Raw genomic sequence first — 5,177 nt, forward strand, 5'->3', positions numbered from 1 at the left:
GGGGGGGGGGGGAGGGAAGGAAGAGAGAATGTACAAGCATTATTTTTGGTCACCATAATTACATAGATAAACATTGTTCTCCATTCTACCCTCCTTCCTCGTGCTTAATTTATTCAATCTCTATAGTGAAAAATAATCTAAGAAGTCGGACTATGAAGAAAACTGCAGCATCACATTTGGAGGATGACTCACTAACATTCCAGGATGCACAAGTGATATGATTTTGCTTGCCTCAAATAAAAACCATGTAAAACCCTTACAGTAACAACATGACAGCATACTTTTTCATGCATTGCATCTGACAAAAGTCTTCACACTAAATATATATACCACATCTTGCTAAATAGGGAAATTAATTGAAATTGTGAGCAATTTCATTCTATGTAATCAAAATCCAGGTAAGTGGAATGGAAAAAGTAAAAAGGTGTAATACATAGATAAATCTGTGGCAAAGAACTCTTGAATATTTTCAAAATAAAATATTTCATTTTGTTGGTAAGGACGCATCTTAATCAAGTCATGATCTTGAAAAGCACCTCATAAGCACCTGAATTTAGATAGTGAAACGATTAAATGCATTCACATTGTGGGTTTAACCAACTATTGAAAAAGTCAGGGACTGTAAGAAGAATAAGGAACCCTAAGGGATTATGCACTGAGTTTATGTGGGCAAATCCAACAGCAACAGAGTCTAACCTCATAATAAACTATATAATTCTCATCCAAAACTACAGTTCCATTTGACTTCTTGTGGCTCCTTTTTCTGTTTAAAAAAAAAAATCAGAACTTTTGGTTGTTTTTTTATCTTTTCTTTTTAAAAAGACGTTCTAGTCCTGGTGGCAGGGTGATAAGCGTTGGGCTGTTAACCACGGAGTCAGCAGTGCAAACCCACCAGCCATTCTGTGTAAGAAATATGTCAGTCTGCTCACAGAAAGACTTACTGTCTTGGAAACCCTATAGAGGGTCTCTGTGAGTTGGGATCCACTCCCATGTGCTGCGAGGTTGCTGTGGGTCGGTCACCAAGTGATTGCAGTGAGTAATCATTTTGAACAACATTCATGTCTCTTTTTTTGTTCTTTATAGTTTACTTTTTGAAGTGTCAGTTAAACTTAGATACAAATGATTGTTTATGTTGGACAAAATTATTAAAAAGAGGTGGTATTTTTTACATTAAATATAAGGCAATTATATGACATGACATTATGTAATTAATCTACTCTATCCAAAGTCATTTTCCTGATCTACATGTATTTAAGCACTCATTGATAATGATACAGAATGCAGATTTTAGTATAGATAAGATGCAATGTAACAAAAGCAAAAATCCTCACAATTAGACCAATAAACAATAATGTGATAAATGAAAAATGTAGTAAAGTGGTTAAGGATTTCATTTTACGTGGGTCGACAAATAATGCTCATGGAAATAACAGTCATGAAATCAAATGAGGAGCTCAGGGAAGATCCTGCCAATGTAGGATCACCCAGGTGAACAGCTTGCTGGGATCACCAGATTCGCAGGTAAGGAAGCCATGTTGGGAGACTGGAACATGAGACCAGGTCTTGTATACACCAGGTTTCTCTTTTGTTGGTTCTTCCATAGAAAGTGAAGCTGTGCTCAGCCTGCACGTGGCTCCTGTTCACAGTGACTGCCAGCACTTTTCTTCCCTTACCAGTGTAGCAGTAACTCCCCTCTTTCCCCCCCCCCCCCATCCCCCTACACCCCACATCAGTGACTCACCAGTGTTCATACCTCAGGGGCATCCTACAGACACCTTCACGGCCCCTGGAGGCCTGGAGGCTGGAAGCCACAGCAGCCCAAGGAGGGAGAAGTGTTCCCAGTGATGATAATCCCTAGCCAAAGCTATCAATCAGAATAGTGTTTGGGCTCTTGATGACTTGTAATCAAACAGGTAGCCATCTAAGCAAGGAGTCAACTAAGTCCATACTGAAGAAGCACACTAGCTTGTGTGATCCCAAGATGATAATTACAAAACTCGCATTTTCTAAGCAAAACTTATGAACACTCAATTTGTGGAGGCCTATGAGGGATGGTTAGAGCCCAACATCCGTCTGCAGAGTATCTAATCAGACTGAGCCAATGGTAGATCCACTCTGGCCATATGCAATAGTCAATCAGCCTTACTATCAGGCAGAGACCATTGTAATCTTGATAATGCTAGATGAAATTTGACATTTGGGCTGGGTGAAAGTATCTCTTACTGTTTACATGAAAGGCATTTCTTCCCTGATTTTTTAAATATTGTTGGGGGTCTTTTCTTTCTAATGCTTTATTAGTATTTTTGTCCATATACTATTATATTATTTCCCTTACCACCTTAGGGTGATTTTGTTTTTTATTGTTTTCTGTTGGACAAATGGATGCATTATGATAAAATGGAAACAAGGGGCTATACGGAGTACAGCGGTGGGAGGTAGTGGAGAGAGGAAAGGGAAGGAGGGTAACTAATTAAGTTGGGAGGGGCAGGGAGAAATAGAGTGGATTGTGATTCCATAAATCACCTTAAAGGCAATTTAACCATAGGGAGTGGGCATGCTCTAAAATTGATGCAGAGGTGATTGTACAATTCTCCTTGATATGACTGAACTATTGAATCAAATGATATGTAAATTACTTGCCAATAAAATTGTGGGGAAAATACATGGGGGAAAAAAGAAATCAAATGAAATATTGCATTTGCCAATGCTGTTGCACAAAATCTTTTCTCAAGTGCTAAAGGGCAAATAAGTCACCTTGGAGTCTAAGGAGCACTCTGGCCCAAGTCCTCATATTTTTTATTGTCTCAATTGTTTGTGAAAACTGTGCTGTGAACAAGGAAGACCTGAGAGTAATTGATCATTAGCATGGACACCCATGGGAACAGTCAGATTGGTCCTAGAGGAAGTGCAGATAGATGCTATTTAGGAGAGAGAATGAGAAGATTTTATCTCATGTACTATTTTGTTGAGCAAATGGTCACTGGGTCAAAAATGACTCTGTGGAACTGAACAAAATATAAAACAAAAAATGTCAAGAGAATCTCCGGGTGATAAAAGGTTAAGCGCTCAACTACAACCAAAAATATTGAAGGATTATACTCACCCAGAGAAATTTGGGAAGAAAGGATTTTACAATTTGGCTTGACATTATTCTTTCAGAGTCCCCACCTCGAAAACCCGCTGGAGCACCGTGTTCACCAATGAGCTTATTGCTCTTGTTTCACAACTCCATCATTGCAACTAGACTACAGTTTAAACAGACTGCTAACCAAGTTGACACATAAAATTAACTTTTACCTGTACAGACTACAACTTTACATTCGTTTTTTAAGTCTTTTTGAGTTTTACATGCATTTTTTTGTCGACAGTTCCCAAAATTTGAGAATGAGAGACATAAAGTCAGGCAGCCCTGCCAGTGTGGTAAAACAAGTATTGGACTACCGATTAGAAGGTCAGCATGTCCAACAAACCAGGAGCTCCATAGCAGATAGTTGAAGTGTTGAAGAATTTATGGCCTCTGAAAATGTCTAGAGGGTCACCATGAGTAAGAATCAACATGATGGCAGTGGGCATATATATAAATGAATTTTTTCTTCTGTTTTAAATTCTTGCTGAGAAATATCATTGGGCCACATTAGGTAGTATGTCATGTATTTTCTTTTTACAGTTAATTTTTTTTATCATTCAAGATCTACATGTACACTGGGTAATAAAAGTTTTATATAAATGTTTTATTAAAGCAGTTAAAATAATTTATGTAACTATAAACTAAATTTAAAATATAATTTAAGGTATTCCTTCAATTATAGAATTATTGGTAGAACCATATACATGTTGTTTTGGCATCATTTTACAGAAATAAAAAGTATGATCAGAACCTCAATTTCAAGTGATTCTAACCTATAATATCATCAGCTAATTGTATACACAATCTGAATATAAGACAAGACTTTGTTGTGTATAATGATTCAATCTGATTTCCTATATAAAACAATGTTTTGCTCATTCTTTGCACTCTCCATCTGTTATCATTAGCAGAAGAGAACGAGAGAGAGAGGTGGAAGGTGATTCATAAAGGATTTGTTAGCATAAGTTGTGATTTGTTCTGTGCATGACTTTAAAACAAAATTAATATAATTTTTTATTTGTTGCATAAGATAGTTTAAAATTGTAATTGTGAATGTAAACATGCCTCTACTTTGTGTATGACACGTACAAACCATGTGGTTATGCAGGCAGATTTGTCAAAGTAAAGCTTGCTATGCAAAACTCAAATTCAGTAGGATAATATTGTAAGGGACTACAAAATGTAATTTTAATGTAAGGGACTAAAAAATAAATGATGATAAGTAATATGATCTCATCTTTCAAATTCTAAAAATATTGAGAATAAGACAGATGATATATTGAAGTATTTCAACTATTTATAAATACACACAATTTAAATAATATTATTATCATATGTGTTATAATAAGATAATACGCATAAGAGTATATAAATTTATTTAAAGATGCATGATTTTGGTCGCGTTCCTAAGGTCAATCTCAATTTGATTGAATCTATTAATAATAACCATGACCCTTTTAAATGCATGTAAGAAAATATGTACATAATATTTGTGTAATTTTAAGTTAGCTGTTAGGCTAAGAGCCTGTACTTTATACACTTTTCATAGCTATAATAATGTTACACTTAATTGTCTATAGGTGTTCCATAAGTTTCTTAAGGAACAGCTTAAGAATATACCCCTGCCTTATGAATATCACCCCTGGCAAGTTCAACTTCTGGAGGACACTGTAGGGACACAAACACACAGACACAGACACAGACACACACACACACAAGTTTGTTGCTCACATGGCAATAAGAATTATACCTCCTAGGCATTTCATAGTGTCATTTATATATGAGAATATTGATTTTCTTGGAAATAAGATGTACATGATTTATTTAACTTTGGGGTAATATCTGCTTTTCATGAACACATTTCATTAAAAATAAATGTGCGTGACCACCTACCCCACATAAACGCTGAAGACGAATGTGTGCATAAGTAAGTGTGGTGAAGAAGGTTGATGGTGCCTGGCTATCGAGACCTATAGCGTCTGGGGACTTAAAGGCTTGAAAGTAAACAAGCAGCTATCTAGCCCAGAAGCAACAAAGCCCACATGGAAGC

This window comes from Echinops telfairi, unplaced genomic scaffold (assembly GCF_000313985.2).
Source record: "Echinops telfairi isolate 266 unplaced genomic scaffold, ASM31398v2 ScPeMD7_9;HRSCAF=40, whole genome shotgun sequence".
Lineage (NCBI taxonomy): Eukaryota > Metazoa > Chordata > Mammalia > Afrosoricida > Tenrecidae > Echinops > Echinops telfairi.